Below are 22,074 nucleotides of genomic sequence, written 5' to 3'. Positions count from 1 at the left end.
AGGCCTAAGTGGCCTGTGTAGTTAGGTACACTGGGGGATATGGGCATAGAAAATCGATAGTTCAAGTTTACATTATTGTAAAACCAGTTTATATAATCTAAATGCAATCAATCATTATGGGGTATCAAAAACAGTCAATTTTGCACGAACTGAGTGCAATTCATAACATTTTTGTCGCTTGAAATTTAGGGAAAAAGATTTGAAAATTAGGAGTTGTTTTTTCACTTACCGTTTTGCAATGGGGTTACATATAAGTCCCCAAGGAATTCTTGTAATAGCTTGTGGAGGGATGGTTTTGCCTTCTCGAACACTAAGTGTACGTAAAGTCTATATGATTCCATTGCCGCCAAGCCCATCGTCCCTTCGGGGCCAGTGCACAACGCACCCTCGAGGTTAGCTACGTGTCCTTGCAGCACCGAACATCGTGACTCACTTTTTGACGTAGGACTTACGTCTTTCTTTACTATACAGGGTGTCATTATGATTTTTGGAAATCGAGAGCGTTACGCTGAAAGAGAAGATTTCTAACGTTACTAGCAGCTTTATCTTTCGATGGATTTTGAAGATTTTATATATCAATCGACTCGGAAACTCTCCAGCAATTTGTCAATTTCATTGAAACTTGAGATTATAGACCATAATTTATTGAAAATTTCAATTCTTTTCGAAGCCATCAAAAATTTCATCTGTAATTAAGCCCGTGCATTCCTAACACGCACATCAGAATTCTGTGACTCACGGGCCTTCGTGTCCACAGCAAGATTTTCTTTGTGTATAAAAGAAGCAGTGTCTGCCGTGTGCAAGTCATTACAATTTGAGACAGCAGCGCGCACTGACGTGCTTTTTGCTCGCGGATTTTTCGTTTCGTTCGTTCGTTCGCTGTGTTTACCTACACAGCATGCAGTCGCCAGCGGGAGAGCTGCCGTTGAGTCTGCGAATATGCATGAAAGAAAAGGGCGCAATTTTCTGTCATTCTGTGCTTGATGATGGTCCAATGCAGTGGTATCGGTTGGGATAGATGCGATCGCCCATCGCATCGCTCGGAGTTCACGGCTAGAGGCCGATGATGGCTGAGGCAGCGATGGCAGCGGTGGTAGATGAAGAATAAAATTAGCCCAGAGAGATTTGGATTGCTCATTCACGGAAAGTGATTGGTTTCATAATCCATTTGATACCGGGATGAGTACGAGCCATGGCATATGACTGACCATATGTTAAATTGTGATTGGTACTAAACGACTACTAGTACTTCTAGCAGGGTTACTGCTCCTTGACTTGTTTCTTATTGTTGTGATTTTTTTTTCAGCAGTAAGCACGCATGTTAGCAAAAACGAAATTGGTGCTGTATGTATTTCTTTGTTTGGAAACGGGACAGTTCCCCTAAAATAGAACATTTGCAAAAGTCTGAAAATTTTATTATAGATTTTTTTTAAGCTTTAGATACTATCATCAATAAGAAATCTATAAATGCCCTACATTTGCTTGAGTAAATAGGGACTTATAAGTTAGAAACAAAGCAATTCGCATTATGTATTAAATTAGGGGGAAAGACGGCTTTGGCAGGTTTTGTTCTATTATTGGCAGGGGGGTTTTGTCGACCAAATTTTATGAAATTTGGCCACAATATTCTTTGATATGCAAAGAATGAATGCAAAGATGTTTAGGCCAAATTTGAGCCTAGTCAGTCATGAAAAACCCCCCTGCCAATAATAGAACAAAACCTGCCAAAGCCGTCATTCCCTCTATTAGTTTTATTTAAAGAAATTTTGAATAAACAAATTAATAATTCTACACAGCATACCTATAACTATATTTAATCAAACTCCATGGATCCAAAAGTTAAAAGTTATATATAAATACGTTACGTTTATATAAGTCCTACGTCTACTCGCGGTTATGTTAAAATATTACCCATTGCTTTTTTAGAAGAACACCATGGTATCGTGCCAGCGCATTGCCGGCTTTCCAGGTGGCCTTACCACGCCCTATGTCCTCGGAAGGTGGGAAGGGTCGACTTCGCGCCTGCTTCCCTCTGCACGACTGGTATCAAGAATGATAATGCCGCGTGCACCCCAAATTGACCTCTCTGCGATAGGGTCTATTCGCCAACACACAGAGGGACTTGCCGACGCGGTACCTACGCCTGCCCCAGCCTTGACGAGGAACCCTTTCCGTCCTCGGGCTGGGAACCCGCCCGGTTGACCGACGATGCGAAAGCGACGATACCATGTTGTTCTTCGCGCGGCAACTGGTTCGATAAAAGGATCTAGTTCGACCACAGGGCACAGGTATGACCCATGAAGCCGACTCCGAACCCCGAACCCACCTCTTATTTGCGCCTGAACTAGCCATTCGCCGAGTCCACGCGCGACCTCCTGTGTAGCTCCGAGACGATTTGGACGATAGCCGATAAAACGGCGTTCCAGCCAACTTCATCTTTACACATCCTCCGAACTAGGTTGTCTGGGGTAGTGTCCAGACCACATGAGTCAAGCATGTGGTCGCGCATTGTGCGAAAATGCGGGCACACGAACAACACGTATTTCGCCGTTTCCGTACGCCGGACACTCGGGCGAGGCCGAGTGTCCGAACCGGTGTAGATACTGTCTGTGGGGCTGTGCTCATGCACTTCTTCTAAAATTCCGGCCACTAGCTTATACTAGTTCACCGACTGGCTGGCTGATCCTCTGCTCCACTGCAACGTAGTCTCGATCCCTCTACGGTCATGCACCAAACTTACTGACTCGATTCCTCCTGACTCCCCTAGGCGTCGAGGGTGGTCCACCAGTTCCGGTGAAGGAAACTTCCGCACTGGTGGTGCTCCGACTACCGGCGGCTACCGCAGGGGACGCTTTCATGCATTGCATCGACTTCGTCTCCGGGTGCCCTACATACCCGAATCGCTTTCTTCTGCGTTCTTCAGCAGATTGGCTGTTCATGTGCCAAGGTCGGTCCGACGATTTTGGTTGGCAGAAAACTTCCGGTTCACCGGTGCCCCGACGACCCGAAGCCAAACACTGCTAACTGCGCTGGATACTCCCCAGAACTGAAACTTATTCGTTGATCTCGCCTCCATCTACGCTGCAGCTCCGACAGTATTTGCGTCACGACTCTGCCTACCGAATTCCACGTGTCTTCCTCGTGACACATTCGCTCTGCGATATTATCCGCCTGCGGACAATGGAACACCACATGCTCCGGCGTCTCTTCAAAAATACTTCCGTAAGCATCCGTGGCCCGACAGAAACTGCGTCAGGTAGAAGTTTACTTCGTCATGCTTTCTGTTCATCCACGTCGACAGATTTGGAATAAGCCGGTGGGTCCACCTTCTTTTCTCCGTACTGCCCCACTTCTGCTGCCACATCGCCATAGAACGAATTTTCGCCATCTTTCTCATGTTTCCGGTTTTTCTCCACTGGTAGCACTCGATGTCTTCCGCCAGGGTGATGCAAATGGGTACCATTCCGGCGATAACGCCTACTGCCTCCGACGATATCGTTCTATACGCACATGCAACTCGTATGGCCATCAGCCGGAACACACTTTTCAGCTTTTCCTGGTTCCGCTTGGTTTCCAGTGCGTTGCCCCAGGCAGGAACCCCATACCGCAGAATCGATGACGAGACACTAACTAGTAGACGCCTCGTGCTGCTTCGTGGGCCGCCAACGTTTGGCATGATCCTCGCTATTGCGTTTGTTGCCTTCGCCGACTTTTCACGGGCGTAGTCAACGTGGCTGTTGAAATTTAGCCGGTCGTCGATCATCACACCCAGGTGCTTCAGGGATCGCTTCGAAGCAATCGCATGTCCTCCGACGACAATTTCCATCCGCTGGATCGCCTTGCAGTTGCTGACTAATAGCACCTCCGTTTTGTGGTGAGCTATCTGTAGCTTAACTCCATTCATCCAACTCTCGATCGTGGCTATCGCCTCTGTCACAGCCGCCTCCACTTCTTCGAGTGTCTCGTCCATCACTGTTAATGACACGTCGTCCGCAAAACTCACGATTTTCACTTTCCTGGGCAGCCGCAGTGTCAGGACTCTATACATTCCGTTCCAGAGGGTTGGGCCGAATATGGAGTCCTGAGGAACACCCGCTGCAACACGCATCGACTTTTTCCCTTCGTTCGTGTCGTACACCAGGACTCTGCTCTCAAAGTAGCTCTTTAGTATGTGGCAAAGATATTCAAGAACCCGGATTCTGTGCAGTGCAACGGCAATGGCTTCAAACCTGGTACTGTTGAACGCGATCTTTACGTCTATCGTAACCACTGCGTGGTATCGACCTCCTTTTCGCTTCTGTTTGGACGCTTTCTCAGCACTCTCGAGCACTGTCCGGATTACATCCACTGTCGATACTCCTTTACGGAATCCAAACTGCATGTTTGACAGTCCACGCTCACCCTCCATACACTTCGTCAGCCTGTTTTGGGTGATCCTCTCCAGAAGTTTCCCAACTGTGTCTGTTCGTCACCGTCTTGTCAACCTATTGCCTGAAAATAAGCTTGCTGTCGAGGGTCAAGCCAAGGTAGTCGGCCTCATTGACCCATTCCACAGTCGTGTCATTGAGGATGATTTTACAGTCCCCAGGCGAAACATGTTTAGGGGATTTAGAGTGGGGGAAAATGATGACCTAGGTCTTCGCCGCGATGATACATATCTTCCAGCTGGTGAGGTACTCTGTCAGGGCATCCAAGCCTCGTTGAAGTTTTGCCACTACCGCTCTGATCACTCTACCGTTGTAGACGATGGAGGTGTCATCTGCGAACAGAGACAGAATGCCGCCTTCTGGAGGTTCTGGCATGTCGGATCGGAGGTGAACAGATCGAAAAGCAGGGGCCCGAGGATACTGCCCTCGGGGACGACTGCTACGATGTTGTGCGCATTGAAACTCGCTCCGCTGATTGAGACCCGGAATGTCCTTGCCGACAGGTAATTGTTGATGGTTTTTGCCAGGTAGCTGGGAAGATTGTAGCGTTGTAGTTTGTACACCAGGCCATCATGCCATACATTGTCAAATGCCTTCTCGACATCGAGTAAGGCTATGGCGGATGTTTTCGAGACAAACTTGTTCCGTCTGAAGACGTTGGTAACTCGAGTCAGGTGGTGTACAGTTGACCGACCGCGTCGGAAACCAAACTGTTCCTCGAGCAAGATGTTGATATTTTTGGTAGCAAGTAACCGGTGATGAATAGCTTGGATAATCCTGAGAGAAGGCTGATGGGACGATAACTTTTGGGGGAGGAAGGATCCTTCCCAGGCTTCCGGACCTTTTTCTTGATAGGTATCCCTTCGAATTTTTACATTCATTGTTTTTTGATGTAAATGAAAATAACCTCATAACATATATGGAAAACGGACCTGAAAATTAACTCAATATATGGCTCTTCAAAATGTTGTATGAAATCTTCGTTATTCTGTAAAACTTTGCTATTCAAATTAAATTTACACATCAAGCTTTCTATAAGACTTTGATGACCTTTGGAGGCTTCCGAGCTTCTTCAAAGTAAGCTTGAAAGGAGGCTTCCGAGCCTCTCAAAAGGAGGCTTCCAAGCATCTTGAAAGGAGGCTTCAATACCTCTTGACAGGAGGTTTCCAAGCTTCTTGAAAGAAGGTTTCCGAGCCTCTTGAAAGGAGGTTTCCAAACCTCTTGAAAGGAGGTTTCCAAACCTCTTAAAAGGAGGTTTCCAAACCTCTTAAAAGGAGGTTTCCAAACCTCTTAAAAGGAGGTTTCCAAACCTCTACAAAGGAGGCTTCCGAGCCTCTTCAAAAAAGGCTTCCGAGCCTATTGGAAGGAGGCTTCCGAGCCTCTTGAAAGGAGGCTTCCGAGCCTCTTGAAAGGAGGCTTCCGAGCCTCTTGAAAGGAGCCTTCCGAGCCTCTTGAAAGGAGCCTTCCGGGCCTCTTGAAAGGAGCCTTCCGAGCCTCTTGAAAGGAGCCTGCCGAGCCTCTTGAAAGGAGGCTTCCGAGCCTCTTAGAAGGAGCCTGCCGAGCCTGTTGAAAGAAGCCTTCCGAGCCTTTTCAAAGGAACCTTCCGAGCCTCTTGAAAAGAAGCTTCCGAGTCTCTTGAAAGGAGGCTTCCGAGCCTCTTGAAAGGAGCCTTCCGAGCCTCTTGAAAGGAGCCTTCCGAGCCTCTTGTAAGGAGCCTTCCGAGCTTCTTCAAAGGAGCCTTCCGAGCCTCTTGAAAGGAGGCTTCCGAGCCTCTTGAAAGTTATCAACGAAGTTTTAGATTGAAGTCATTAAAATTTTTGTTCTTTTGTTCTTTTTTCAGGTTGTAGTAGGCAGGATTCAATAGGCTTTGATTTGCTGACCGCCATGCATAATACAATACAAAGTTTTGAAATCTAAAAATACATAAATATTAAAACAATATCAATAAGTTTTATTGGAATTGTAATACATCCGCCATTACGCATTTTGGTCCGAGGAACCCCATGGGGCAGGCAAAGGTACCCCATGGGGTTCCACGGACCAAAATGCGGCCAAGGCTTGGATTTTAGTATTTTGGTCATTTTCCAGAACGGCTTAGCATAATCTGGGAGAGTGCGGATCTTATTCGAGAAGTCGTTATTTTTGAGGTCCACCATTCTGGCCTTGATAATTTTTGTGATTCGGTTGCAGCGTGCCTTAAGCTCAGGCAGTCCAGTACGCTGAAACTGCCTGCGAGTGACATCCGCCTTGTTAGCTCGTGCCGATTTACTGAAGTTCCAACTTCCGCCACCACCGGATAGTGGTCCGAGCTAAGCTCTTGGAAGACGACCGGCTGGGAGACGTGATCGTGCATGTTCGTAATGTAGATGTCGAGCGAAGCATGGGCCCCGGACCGTGTCAACCGGGTAGGACTGTCAGGGCTCAGGATGGTGTAGTGGCCCTCTAGTTCGTCGTTGGACCAGACGACTCCGTTCCGGCTGGAGACGGTGTTTCCCCACGTTTGGTGCTTAGCGTTCAGGTCTCCGGCGATGATGAACTGCCCCTGCCGCCGAGTGAGCTTGACTATATCTCTTCGTACCTCGGCAGACGTGCCATCGTCGACTTTGGCTTGTGTGGGACAGTAAACCACGAGGAGAGTGACGACTCCGACGGAAGTGGTGACTTCCACTCCAACGACTTCGATGAATTTGAGCTTACAGTACGGTTGCTTCGCAAGGCGATTGCCACTCCTCCCCCTCTGGAGCTTGTTCGATCGAACCTCACCAGCCTGAAACCCGGAATTGATGCACTTACATCGGGCTTCAGGTGGGTTTCGGTGATGAAAGCCGCGTCAATCTCCTTCTCCTGAAGGAAATCGCTGAGGTCGATGATTTCGCTCTTTAGTGAGCAAGCGTTCCAATTGACTAGACCCACCCTAGCAGCTATTTTCAATGACGAACATGCCCAGAGTGAAGATCAGGTCGAAGCGAGTTTTGCAACCGCGTAGTCGCGTTGCCAGTTGGGTGAAAATCGGTGAAGCTAGCTGCTCCGATGAGCAGAGCGGTGGGTCGCCCTCGGCTGGAAGGGGCTCATTATCCTGACGACGGAATCCAGGGGGAGGAAGCGGGGGCCATTCGCTGATGGATGGTGTTGGAGCTTGAACTGATACTGCAGCAGCCTCCAGCCGTTTGTGTGGTTGCAAAGGTGGAAGAATTGGTATCGCTCGCCGGGGAGCTGGGATGGCCGGAAAGTTCACCTCGTTGAGAGCAGGAACTCGGTTCTTTTTCGGCAGGGACCTGGTGGAGGCCTTCTTCCTGATTTCCAAAAACGCCGCCCGCTTTGGGCAGTCCTTGGTTGTAGACCGTTGTTTGTCGCCACAGTTTGCGCATTTGAGATCAGCAACCTCCATATTGTCGCACTCTTCGGTCGGATGGAGTTCGCCACATTTGTTGCAGCGCAGCTTCATGCGGCAGTTCCTGGTGCCGTGGCCGATATCGCTCCCAGTCAACGACGGTGTAATTTATAACGCCGACCAGCTACATGTCCTTCCACGTGGTGGAGCCGTGCTCCAGGTAGACCAGGTAAAGCTGGTCGCGATATCTCCTCACCTTGTCGTGACGAGCGATCTTGTGCACGGCCACTGGCTTCAATCCGCAACTTTCGAGCTCAGCTTTTAGCTCCTCTTCCTTCATGTCGTGGAGTCCTCGCAGCAAAGCCTTGAGCGGCTTCGTGCCGGGGTGGTCATGTGTGTGGTACTCATACTTGTGGACCTCGAGGAACTCCACGACGGATTGATGATGGTCCTTGTTTGCCGGCATTACTTTCACGCCCTCGCTGCAGAGCCGAAAAGTACATTTCAGCCCTTTAGCGATCAGCTGGCGAATTTTTCGCGCAAATCTGGTGGATCGCCCTTCACAAACACGGGTGGGCACTTCTCCTTCCGCTCCGGTTGCACTTGCGGCAGCTGCGATTGCTGCTTCTTGCTCTTTTTCGGCGGATTGCCGGCGTCATCAAGTGGCAACGGAGTGAACACGTTGCTCTGCAAAAGCTGCTTGGAGGGGTTACCCGCGCCTTCAAGAGCAGTGCGCTTAGGCACTTTTCCAGCGACCGAATCGGCCATCAAGTCTCCCATGACGGGTCCGGGAGAAAATAACGCCAACGCGACGAAGCGAACGAACGAGAAAAAATGCGCGTGCAAAAAACACGTCCGTTCGTGCTGCTGTCTCGAACTGGAATGAAGCTGCTAATCTTGATTGCCCGTTTCAATGCGGTTCTAGCTTCCCGGAACGCCGCCTTGCGCTCCTCTTTCTCTGGTTCCGTCCTCGCTCTCTGTGTCCGCCTCCTGGATTTAAGACAAGCAGCGCGTAGTGCACTGAGCCTCTCGTTCCACCAGTAGGCTGGACGCCGAGTTTTCGCGGCATTGCGGCATCACAAGCCGCTACCATCCTTCTTATCAGTTCGGCCGCATCGTCGTTCTCGAAACTGTTGTCCGGTCGAAGTGCCTCTACAAAGAGGTCCTTGTCGAAGGCTTTCGTCTTCCACTTCTGCTCAACGGTCACTCTTCTCCGTGTTGTCGCATGGTTTCGTTGCCCAATACAATAGCGAATCGCCTGGTGATCGCTATGGGTGTACTCTTCGCTAACTCTCCAGTTCATGTTCGCCATCAACGAAGGACTGCAGAACGTGACATCGATAATAGACTCCCTCCCGTCTCACTTTAAAAGGATTTTTGTTTGTGCTAACGTAAGAACTATACGACACTTAGAGACGCGACGCGAGACAAGACATGACACTTATTGTTCTTACAATCGTCAAAAGAGTTCAAAATTACCTTTCTGTCGACCGGTTTCAGGCGCGATGTTATCCATCTTCAGGACAATGTCCGGCTGGTTACTTTTAGGGGAGGCTAGTGTATAGCTGTATTGGTTAAACTGTAGAGGCAGGACATAATGGAGAAATCATCTTCAATCATCAAAGGGTTTTTTGGTGTTGGTGATGAACATTGATTCCCAAGAGTTGAGGTGTGATGGTTTACTGATGGATTTGATGAGTTTCGCGCTGTTCCAATCAATTTCATCATTGAGTACGTCCGTGTGTGCAGCCACGCTTGACTCGTTCGTTATTTTGTGTTCTACAGCGTTTTTGTGTTTTTTCAGGCGGGTCTTCACTTTTCGGCGTGTTTTCAAATTCCTTGTAAGGATTGCCCAGCCGTTTACATCGGTCGGTATGTCGCATGACGATTGGATCGATAAGTGGCCATTCCCCCCAGGGCACCTGGTCAGGGGCATGGCCAGATGGACAGAGACACAAATGCAATGCCTGAAATGACCATGAATGTACTTATATTGCAAAATCGTTAAGTTTGAAACGTCACAAAGCCTGGTTTCGATTGGGATGATAAGTGGCCACTTCCCCCAGGGCACCAAGCACCAAGTCCTTCCAAAGTGGCCTAATAACCACAGGAAATCTTTTGGGTCATTCTGCATTACGTATTATATCATTTGTTGATGAATTTACATTTTACAATCATTAAATTCCTGAGAAAAGGATTTTTTTCGATGCGATAAAATTCTATAACCCCATTGTTATACTAATGTACGAAAGAAAACACCATCACCGATGGATTTATCAGTTTTTCTTCTAAATTTCCACAATACTCTCCTGTGGAATCATTATTTGTTCATTCCAATATTCGACCACGTTAGTTAATTGAATCCATAATAGATCTCGTTTTGTTCACATCCCATGATGGCACGTCACAGATCCGTCCATCCGTTCACATTCCCAATCTCGCGATTATCTTAGGAAGCGAAAATGATTAAACCTATTCCAGCTAAATTCCTGCCTTCCGCCGCGGCTCATTCAAAGATCATAAATCACTCCGGCCAAATCCGTTCCGAAACGATCGGGTGGCATATCGTGGAACCCCAGTTTCGAACCAGAGCAGCAGCGGAAAATCGACCGTCTGCATATCACAGCAAGCACCCAATCAGGTACAGGGAATCGAACCGGAGCATTAGCGACGGTGATGACGGCCCCGCAGCTGCTGTCGGCCGAAATGGGATAGTATGACGATTTATTTCAATTTAACTTTTGACTGCAACGGCGACGTCGTCGGTCGGGATCATCATCGCAGAGAGAACCTCGCTCCATATGTGCACAGGGCCCCAACCAGCGGAGATTGAATGGCAACAACCCCACGTCGTCGTCGCACCCGATACTGTTTCAATTTAGAGGCGGATCCCCTCCCAGCAAAACTATGACCGCAAAAAAAATGCTGGAGAAAAATACGATGCGCGCTGCCACGATCATGAAGTGGTGACATTATTTTCGTTCCAAAACTCTGCTCACGGGCTGGTTAGGTCGGTTGTGGCTGTGTGCTGATTTGAGTCGTCGATGCATTACCCCGCATTATTGTGATGCTAAAATTTGGACTAAACTGAAGGGGGAGACACTGATACGCTGCTGGTTTCAGTTCGGTAAATTGTGTATTTCCGCTATAAAAATTATGAACATGAAAGGTAGGTAGCCAACTTTAGGGAGCAATTGGCTAGCTGGAACTAGTGCAGGAAGCATATAAATTTAGATTTCGAACGACCCTAAAGCAAATCTTTAAAGAATTTGTAGCCTTGCCTTGCCAGTAGCCTTGCGAGCAAAGGTGTATAGGATTGCCAATCCGGAGGTGGCGAGTTTGATTCTTGGTCCGGTCTAGGATGTTTTCGGGTTGGAAACTTTCTCGACACCCTGGGCATAGACGAGCAACGTCTATAAAATATTTTCAAACATGTGTTGAACTTAATAAAACATTAGGTATCATTTTTTCACTTTAAGAGATTATGCACAAATGATGTTACTTCCAAAATTGTCGTTTTAAATGTTGATTATGGTCATAAATTTGACTGAAACTATTTTTTCTCACTTAGTTCAATTGCAGGATCCTGTAAACCTCATCGAAATTTTAGTATGGGTAGACTATTAGGCATATATGAGCATTCGCTTACATAGCCCTTCCTTCAAATTGCAGAAGCCATGTTCAGTATACATTGGTAAACTAGCAGCTATATACTACGCACTGGAGTATATGGCAACACTTCTTCATGAGCACTTCTTCCACCGACAGTCTAAGTTCTCTGGAGGCTGTTCGGTCAATAAGGCCGATTAAGCACTCAGCGTATCTCTTAAAAGGGATACGAAAAGCATTGAGTGCTTTATCAAAACGCTCCTATACCATCACCATGGCATGGGTCCCTTCTCATTGCTCGATCCTCGGCAATGAGAAAGCGGACTCCCTGGTTAAGGTGGGCGCTATGGAAGGAGATATTTACGAGCGGCAAATCGCCTTTGATTAATTTTTTGCAATAGCTCGTCAGGGGACCTTAATCAGTTGGCAGCGGAAATGGAAAAGTAGAAACATGGGTAGATGCATTCTATTCTCCTTCAGGTATCGAAGGTATCTGGTTCAAAGGTTTGAATGTGGGACGTAATTACATTCGAACCATATGTAGACTAATGTCTAATCACTTCTCGCTAAATACACATACGTTTCGGATTGGGCTTTCTGGAAGCAATCTCTGTGTCTGCGGCAACTATCAGGATATCGAGCACGTCATGTGGGGGTGCGTCGAACATCGTGAAACCAGGTCTGAGTTGACTGAAACTGAAGAAAACAAATAAATTCCGTTAGGGCTGTGTTGGCGGGCCTTGATTTAGAGTATATGAACCTTATCTATCTGTTTTTAAAAGAGATTGATTTTAGAATTTGATTCTTTGTGTGTCCCCTGTCTGTACCATTTCATCTTAAAAATGTCCTCTTCTTTTCATTTTCTCCTTTTTTTGTTTGTCTTCAATTACAGATCAATGTCAAAATCCACCATCAAACCAAGTCAACAACAACGCAATCATTAATTTTAAATCCCTAAAGCCCCTCTTTTTCCAATTGTGTACTTGTGATCCCCAACCTCGAGTTAGTCGCGTCTACCCAAACTAACTCTAGTTGTAAGAAGAATCAAAAGAATTGTAAAATGAATTGTACAAAAAAAAACATATATCCGGCTTCGTAACGCCAAATGGCAAATGAGCCTTCTAAATAAACGCAAGATAAGAAAAATGAGCATTTGTGGATATACATTTTTAATGAAACAAATAATTTTAGATATAAAACCTTTAATTTAGTGGTTAAGAAATTATAAGAAAAGTAGAGTTTCCGGATTTGATTTGGAATTCCTTTCCGAAATCCTTTCGCGATTTCTTTCCGAAATACTTTCGGGATTCCTTTCAGAAATCCTTTCGGGATTCCTTTCGGGAATACTTTCGGGATTCCTTTCGGGATTCCTTTCGGGAATCCTTTCGGGATTCCTTTCGGGATTCCTTTCGGGAATCCTTTCAGGAATCATTTCGGGATTCCTTACGGGAATCCTTTCGGCAAACCTTTCGGGATTCCGTTCGGTAATCCTTTCGGGAATCCTTTCGTGATTCCTTTCGGGATTCCTTTCGGGAATCCTTTCGAGAATCCTTTCCGAAGGGAATCCTTTCGATTCCTTTCGGGATTCCTTTCGGGAATCGTTTCGGGTTTCCTTTCGGGAATCCTTTCGGGTTTCCTTTCGGGATTCCTTTCGGGAATCCTTTCGGGATCCCTTTCGGGAAACCTTTCGGGAATCCTTTCGGGATTCCTTTCGGGAATCCTTTCCGAAGGGAATCCTTTCGGGAATCCTTTCGGGATTCTTTTGGGGATTCCTTTCGGGAATCCTTTCGGGATTCCTTTCGGGAATCCTTTCGATATTCCTTTCGGGAATCCTTTCGAGATTCCTTTCGGGAATCCTTTCAGGATTCCTTTCGGGAATCCTTTCGGGAATCCTTTCGGGATTCCTTTCGGGATTCCTTTCGGGAATCCTTTCGGGATTCCTTTCGGGAATCCTTTCGGGATTCCTTTCGGGAATCCTTTCGGGAATCCTTTCGGGAATCCTTTCGGGATTCCTTTCGGGAATCCTTTCGGGATTCCTTTCGGGAATCCTTTCGGGATTCCTTTCGGGAATCCTTTCGGGATTCCTTTCGGGAATCCTTTCGGGATTCCTTTCGGGAATCCTTTCGGGATTCCTTTCGGGAATCCTTTCGGGATTCCTTTCGGGAATCCTTTCGAGATTCCTTTCGGGAATCCTTTCAGGTTCCTTTCGAATCCTTTCGGGAATCCTTTCGGGATTCCTTTCGGGAATCCTTGCTAGATTCCTTTCGGGAATCCTATCGGGTTTCCTTTCAGGAATCCTATAGGGAATCCTTTCGGAATTTCTTTCGAGAATCCTTTCGGGAATCCTATCGAGATTCCTTACGGGAATATTTTCGGGATTCCTTTCAGGATTCCTTTCGGGAATCCTTTCGGGATTTCTTCCGGGAATCCTTTCGGGATTCCTTTCGGGATTCTTTTCAGGAATCCTGTCGGGAATCCTTTCAGGATTCCTTTCGGGAATCATTTCGGGATTCCTTTCGGGAATCTTTTCCGGAATTCCTTTCGGGAATCCTTTCGTAATTCCTTTCGGGAATCCTTTCGGAATTCCTTTCGGGAATCCTTTCGGGATTCCTTTCGGGAATCCTTTCGGGATTCCTTTCGGGAATCCTTTCGGGATTCCTTTCGGGAATCCTTTCGGGATTCCTTTCGGGAATCCTTTCGGGATTCCTTTCGGGAATCCTTTCGGGATTCCTTTCGGGATTCCTTTCGGGAATCCTTTCGGGATTCCTTTCGGGAATCCTTTCGGGATTCCTTTCGGGAATCCTTTCGGGATTCCTTTCGGGAATCCTTTCGGGATTCCTTTCGGGAATCCTTTCGGGAATCCTTTCGGGATTCCTTTCGGGAATCCTTTCGGGATTCCTTTCGGGAATCCTTTCGGGATTCCTTTCGGGAATCCTTTCGGGATTCCTTTCGGGAATCCTTTCGATTCCTTTCGGGATTCCTTTCAGGGAATCCTTTCGAATCCTTTCGGGAATCCTTTCGGATTCCTTTCAGGAATCCTTTCGATTCCTTTCAGGGATTCCTTTCAGGGATTCCTTTCGGGATTCCTTTCGCGATTCCTTTCGGGAATCCTTTTGAGGATCCTTTCATGAATCCTTTCGGGAATCCTTTCGGAATTCCTTCCGGAAATCCTTTCGGGAATCCTTTCGGGATTCCTTTCGGGAATCCTTTCGAGATTCCTTTCGGGAATCCTTTCGGGAATCCTTTCGGGATTCCTTTCGGGAATCCTTTCGGGAATCCTTTCGGGATTCCTTTCGGGAATCCTTTCGGGATTCCTTTCGGGAATCCTTTCGGAATTTCTTTCGGGAATCCTATCGAGATTCCTTTCGGGAATATTTTCGGGATTCCTTTCAGGATTCCTTTCGGGAATCCTTTCGGGATTCCTTTCGGGAATCCTTTCGGGAATCCTTTTTGGAATCCTTTCGGGAATCTTTCGGGATTCCTTTCGGGAATCCTTTCGGGAATCCTTTCGATTCCTTTCGGGAATCCTTTCGAGTTCCTTTCGAATCCTTTCGAGTTCCTTTCGGGAATCCTTTCATTCCTTTCGGGAATCCTTTCTGGATTCCTTTCGGGAATCCTTTCGATTCCTTTCGGGAATCCTTTCAGGGATTCCTTTCAGAATCCTTTGGGGAGTTCCTTTCGAGATTCCTTTCGGGATTCCTTTCTGGAATCCTTTCGGGATTCCTTTCGTTAATCCTTCCGGGATTCCTTTGGGGAATCCTTTTGGGAATCCTTTCGAGTTCCTTTCAGAATCCTTTCGGATTCCTTTCGAATCCTTTAGGGATTCCTTTCGAATCCTTTCGAGTTCCTTTCAGGAATCCTTTCGGGATTCCTTTCAGGATTCCTTTCGGGAATCCTTTCAGGATTCCTTTCGGGAATCCTTTCAGGATTCCTTTCGGGAATCCTTTCAGGATTCCTTTCGGGAATCCTTTCAGGATTCCTTTCGGGAATCCTTTCAGGATTCCTTTCGGGAATCCTTTCAGGATTCCTTTCGGGAATCCTTTCAGGATTCCTTTCGGGAATCCTTTCGGGTTTCCTTTCGGGAATCGTTTCGGGATTCCTTTCGGGAATACTTTCGGAAATCTTTTCGGAATTCCTTTCGGGAATAATTTCGGGAATCCTTTCGGGAATCCTTTCAGAGTTCCTTTCAGGGAATCCTTTCGGTTCCTTTCGGGAATCCTTTCAGGGATTCCTTTCGGAATCCTTTCGGGAATCCTTCCCGAATGGAATCCTTTCCGAAGGGAATCCTTTCGGGAAATCCATTCGATATTCCTTTCAGGTTCCTTTCGGGAATCTTTTCGGGAATCCTTTCGGGAATCCTTTCCGAAGGGAATCCTTTCGGGAATCCTTTCCGAAGGGAATCCTTTCGGGAATCCTTTCCGAAGGGAATCCTTTCGGGAATCCTTTCCGAAGGGAATCCTTTCGGGAATCCTTTCCGAAGGGAATCCTTTCGGGAATCCTTTCCGAAGGGAATCCTTTCGAGAATCCTTTCCGAAGGGAATCCTTTCGGGAATCCTTCCGAAGGGAATCTTTTCGGGAATCCTTTCGGGAATCCTTTCGAGAATCCTTTCAGAGTTCCTTTCGAATCCTTTCAGGTTCCTTTCGGGAATCCTTTCAGGATTCCTTTCAGAATCCTTTCAGGTTCCTTTCGAATCCTTTCGATTCCTTTCGGGAATCCTTTCGATTCCTTTCGAATCCTTTCGATTCCTTTCGGGAATCCTTTCGATTCCTTTCGAATCCTTTCGAGTTCCTTTCAGGAATCCTTTCAGGATTCCTTTCGGGATTCCTTTCAGGAATCCTTTCGGGATTCCTTTCGGGAATCCTTTCGGAATTCCTTTCAGGGAATCCTTTTGGGATTCCTTTCAGGAACCCTTTCAGGAATCCTTTCGATTCCTTTCGGGATTCCTTTCAGGGAATCCTTTCGATTCCTTTCGGGAATCCTTTCAGGATTCCTTTCGGGAATCCTTTCGATTCCTTTCGAGTTCCTTTCGATTCCTTTCGGGAATCCTTTCGATTCCTTTCGGGAATCCTTTCGGGATTCCTTTCAGGTTCCTTTCGGGAATCCTTTCGATTCCTTTCAGGGAATCCTTTCAGGAATCCTTTCGATTCCTTTCAGGAATCCTTTCGATTCCTTTCGGGAATCCTTTCAGGTTCCTTTCGGGAATCCTTTCGATTCCTTTCGAATCCTTTCGATTCCTTTCGGGAATCCTTTCGAGTTCCTTTCGAATCCTTTCGGGATTCCTTTCAGGGAATCCTTTCAGATTTCTTTCCGAAATCCTTTCGGGATTCCTTTCGGGAATCCTTTCGGGATTCCTTTCGGGAATCCTTTCGGGATTCCTTTCGGAAATCCTTTCGGGAATCCTTTCGGGAATCTTTTCGGGATTCCTTTCAGGATTCCTTTCGGGATTCTTTTCGGGATTCCTTTCGGGAATCCTTTCGGGAATCCTCTCATGAATCCGTTTGGGATTCCTTTCGGGAATCCTTTCGGGATATCATTCGGGATTCCTTACTGGATTCCTTTCAGGATTCCTTTCGGGATTCCTTTCAGGAATCCTTTCGGGATTCCTTTCGGGAATCCTTTCTGGAATCCTTTCGGGATTCCTTTCGGGAATCCTTTCGGGATTCCTTTCGGGAATCCTTTCGGGATTTCTTTCGGGAATCCTTTCGGGATTCCTTTCGGGATTCCTTTCGGGAATCCTTTCGGAATTCCTTCTGGGAATCCTTTCGGGATTCCTTTCGGGATTCCTTTCGGGAATCCTTTCGGGAATCCTTTCGGGATTCACTTCGGGATTCCTTTCAGGGTCCTTTCGGGATTCCTTTCGGGAATCCTTTCAGGATTCCTTTCGGGAATCCTTTCGGATTCCTTGCAGGGAATCCTTTCGATTCCTTTCGGGAATCCTTTCGGGATTCCTTTCGGGAATCCTTTCGGGATTCCTTTCGGGAATCCTTTCGGGATTCCTTTCGGGATTCCTTTCGGGAATCCTTTCGGGATTCCTTTCGGGAATCCTTTCGGGATTCCTTTCGGGAATCCTTTCGGGAATCCTTTCGGGAATCCTTTTCCTTTCTGGAATCCTTTCGGGATTCTTTTCGAGAATCCTTTCGGGATTCCTTTCGGGAATCCTTTCGGGAATCCTTTCGGGAATCCTTTCGGGATTCCTTTCGGAAATCCTTTCGGGAATCCTTTCGGGATTCCTTTCGAGAATCTTTCCGAGATTCTTTCGGGAATCTTTTCGAGATTCCTTTTGAAAATTCTTTCGAGAATCCATTCTTGATTCCTTTCGAGAATCCTTTCGGGAATCCATTCTTTATTCCTTTTGAGAATCCTTTCGGGATTCCTTTCGAGATTCCTTTCGGGAATCCTTTTGGGAATCCTTTCGGGATTTCTTTCGGTAATCCTTTCTGGATTCCTTTCGGTAATTCTTCCGGGATTCCTTTCGGTAATCTCTCGGGAATACTTTTCTGATTCTGTCGGGAATCTTTCCAGATTTCGTCGGAAATGTTTTCCGTATTCTGGCGGGAATTCTTTTCAGATTTCGCCGAATATTCTTTCCCCATTCCGTCGGGAATTCTCTCCGGGTTCTGCCGAGAAGTCTTTCCGGATTCCGTCGAGAATTGTTTTTTTCGGATTCTGTCGGGTAATCTTTCATTCCGGATTTCGACGGGAATTTCTGCCGGATTCCGTCGGTAATTCGTTTCGGATTCCGTCATGAATTCTTTTCAGATCACGTCGGGAATTCTTTCCAGATTCCGTCGAGAATTCTTGCCGAATTCCGTCGAAAACTCTTTCGAAATTCCTTTCCAGATTTCGTCTGGAATTCTTTCCGGATCCCGGATTCTGTCGGGAAGTCTTTCCGCATTTCATTGGAAATATTTTTCGGATTTCGACGGGAATTCTTCTCGAATTCCGCTGAATATTCTTTCCGGATTCTGTCGGGACTTTCCGAATTCTGTCGGGAATTCTTTCTGTGGGGAAATCTTTCCGGATCCCGTCGAAATTTTTTTCGGAGCTCCGTCTGAAATTCTTTTCAGATGCCGTCGAATATTCTTTCCGGATTCCGTCGGGATATTTTTCCGGATTCTGTCGGGAATTCTTTCCGATTTCTGTAAGAAATTCTTTCCGGATTCTGTCGGGAATTATTTCCCGATTCCGCCGAACATTCTCTCCGGATTCTGTCGGAAAGTTTTTCCAGATTCCATCGTGAATTCTTTCCGGATTCCGTCGGGAATTCTTTCCAGATTCCGTCGGGAATCCTTACCGGATTCCGTCCAGAATTCTAACAGAATTCCGTCAGGAATTCTTTCCAGATTACGTCAGGATTTCTTTTCGGATTCCGTCCATAATTCTTAAGGAATTCTGTCAGGAATTCTTTTCGAATTCCGTCAGGAAATTCTTTCCGGATTCCGTCCAGAATTCTTTCGGAATTCCGACGGGAATTCTTCACGGATTCCGTCTGGTATTCTTTTCAGATTCCGCCGAATATTCTTCCCGGATTTCCGTCTGGAATTCTTTCCGGATTCCTTTGGGAAGTCTTTCCGCATTCCGTCGGGAATTCTTTCCGGATTCTGTCGGGAAGTCTTTCCGCATTTTGTTGATAATTATTTTCGGATTCCGTTGGAAATTCTTTTCAGATTCCGCCAAACATTCTACCCGGATCCTGTCGGAAAATCTTTCCAGATTCCGTCGTGAATTCTTTCAGGATTCCGTCGATAATTCTTTCCGGATTCCGTCGTGAATTCTTTTCGGATTCCGTCAAGATTTTTTTCGGAATTTAGTCGAGAATTCTTTTCAGATTCCGCTGAATATTCTTTCTGGATTCCGTCGGAATTTTTTTCTGGATTCCGTCGGGATTTTTTTCGGATTCTGTCGAGAAGTCTTTCCGCATTCCGTCGAAAATTCTTTCCGGATTTTGACGGAGTTTTTTCCGGATTTCGTCGAGATTTTCTTTCAGATTTCATCGGGATTTTTTCCGGATCCCGTCGAGAATTCTTTCGGAGTTCCGTCGGGAATTCTTTTCTGATTCCGGAGAATATTCTTCCCGGATTTCATCAGGATATTTTTCCGGATTCTGTCGGGAATTCTTTCCGGATTCTGTCGGGAATACATTTCGTTCGGAATCCTTTCCGGATTTAGACTGGAATTCTTGTCGGATTCCGTCAAGAATTCTCTCCAGATTCCGTCGGGAATTCTTGCCTGATTCCGTCGGTAATTCCACCCATATTACATTGAGAATTCTTTACGGATTCCATCGGGAATTCATTCCGTATTCCATCCAGATTTCTTTCGGTATTCCGGCGGGAATTCTTTTCATATTCCACTGAATATTCTTTCCGGATTCCGTCGGTCGGGAATTCTTTCCGGATTCCGTCAAGATTTTCATCGGAATTAAGTCGGGAGTTCTTCCCGGATTCCGTCGAGAATTCTTTTCAGATTCTGCTGAATATTCTTTCTGGATTCCGTCGGGATTTTTTTTTCCGGATTCTGTCTCGAATTCTTTCCGCATTCCGTCGGAAATTCTTTCCGGAATCCGTCGAGTACCCTTTCTGGATTACGTCTGGATTTTTTTCAGATTCTGTCGGGAAGTCTTCTCGCATTCCGTCGAGAATTCTTCGGATTCCGTTCAGAATTCTTACAGAATTCCGTCAGGATTTTTTTCCGGATTCCGTTCAGAATTCTTAGGGATTCCGTCAGGAATTCTTTTCGGATTCCGTTAGGTAATTCTTTCCGGATTCCGTCCACAATTCTTTCGGAATTCCATCGGGTATTTTTCACGGATTCCGTCTGGTATTCTTTTCAGATTCCGCCGAATATTCTTTCTGGATTCCATCCGGAAGTCTTTCCGCATTCTGTCGGGAATTTTTTCCGGATTCTGTCGGGATTTCTCGGATTCTGTCGGGAAGTCTTTCCGCATTCTGTTGGGAATTCTTTTCGGATTCCGTCGAGAATTCTTTTCAGATTCCGCTAAATATTCTTTCTGGATTCCGTCGGATTTTTTTTCCGGATTCTGTCCCGAATTTTTTGCGCACTCCGTCTTCCGGATTCCGTCGAGACTCTTTTCGGGTCACGTCGGGATTTTTTTCGGATTCTGTCAAGAAGTCCGTCGGGAATTCTTTCCGGATTTCGACGGGAATTCTTTCCAGATTCCGTCGGGAATTCCTTTCCAGATTTCGTCGGGAATTTTTTCCGGATCCCGTCGAGAATTCTGTCGGAGTTCCGTCGGGAATTCTATTCAGATTCCGGAGAATATTCTTCCCGGATTTCGTCGGGTTATTTTTCCGGATTCCGTAGGAAATTCTTTCCGGATTCTGTCGGAAATGCATTTCGTTGGGAATCATTTCCGGATTCAAACTGGAATTCTTTCCAGATTCCGTCGGGAATTCTTGCCTGATTCCGTCAGTAATTCTTCCCAGATTCCCTTGAGAATTCTTCACGGATTCTTTTCGTCGGTAGTTCTTTTCAAATTCCACCGAATATTCTTTCCGGATTCCGTCATGAAATATTTCCGGATTTCGTCAAGATTTTTATCGGAATTAAGTCGGGAATTCTTCCCGGATTCCGTCGAGAATTCTTTTCAGATTCCGCTGAATATTCTTTCTGGATTCCGTCGGGATTTTTTTTCCGGATTCTGTCCCGAATTCTTTCCGCATTCCGTCGGAAATTCTTTCCGGATTCCGTCGAGACTCATTCCGGATAACGTCGGGATTTTGTCGGATTCTGTCGGGAATTCTTTCCGGATTTCGACGGGAATTCTTTCCGGTTTCCGTCGGGAATTGTTTGCAGATTCCGCCGAACATTCTTTCCGGATTCTGACGGGATTTTTTTCCGGTTTCCGTCGGGAATTCTTTCCGCATTCCCTCGTAAATTCTTTCCGGATTCTGTCGGGAAGTCTTTCCGGATCCCGTCGAGAATTTTTTCGGAGTTCCGTCGGGAATTCTTTTCAGATTCCGTCGAATATTCTTTTCGGATCCGTCGAGAATTCTTTTGGAATCCTCCTGGAATTATTTTCAGATTTCGCCAAATATTCTTTTCAGATTCCGGCGAATATTCTTTCCGGATTCTGTCGGGATATTTTTTTTTCGGATTCTGTCGGGAAGTTTTTCCGCATTTCGTCGGGAATTCTTGCCAGATTCCGTCGAGAATTCTTTCCGGATTCCGTCGGGAATTCTTTCCAGATCTTGTCGGGAATTCTTTCCGGATTTCGTTGAGAATTCTTTACGGATTCCGTCGGGAATTCATTCCGGATTACGTCAGGAACTTTTTCCAGTGATTCTAACGGCAATGGTAATAAGATTCTTACGGAAATCCTTCGATTATTACTGCAAGCATCTTTTTGGGAATTTGTCCTGAATTTTCGGCGAATACCCTCCATAGATTCCTCTCGGAATCCAATCCTCCCCGTGTTACATTGGGAATCCACCAGGCTTCCGACGGATCATGAGGGAGATCCCATCGACAGCTATCCGCTTAAGATTCCGACCGAATTCCTCCCGGTTCAGGCTTTTGCCGGGAAGCCATCTCAATAACCGAATAAGTTTTTTTTTGCTTTTTTTACTGAAAATATCCCAGGACTTAAATAGAATCACGCTGGATTCTGTCTGAATACCTCCTGTGATTGAAATGAAAATCCTCTCTGGATTCCGGCAGAAATCTTTATGAGATCCTAAGATTTT

At 46.4% G+C, this 22,074-nt stretch overlaps 1 protein-coding gene across 3 annotated transcripts in view; it reads left to right on the top strand.

Moving 5' to 3' along the window:
• Window positions 1–22,074, top strand: part of LOC134207776 (uncharacterized) — a 322,722-nt gene that overhangs the window by 37,681 nt on the left and 262,967 nt on the right. The gene's annotated exons all lie outside the window — the stretch shown is intronic.

The sequence above is a fragment of the Armigeres subalbatus genome, chromosome 1 (genome assembly GCF_024139115.2).
Source record: "Armigeres subalbatus isolate Guangzhou_Male chromosome 1, GZ_Asu_2, whole genome shotgun sequence".
NCBI lineage: Eukaryota > Metazoa > Arthropoda > Insecta > Diptera > Culicidae > Armigeres > Armigeres subalbatus.
Note: the sequence above shows the minus strand (reverse complement) of the source record. Positions and strands in the feature narration are given on the sequence as shown.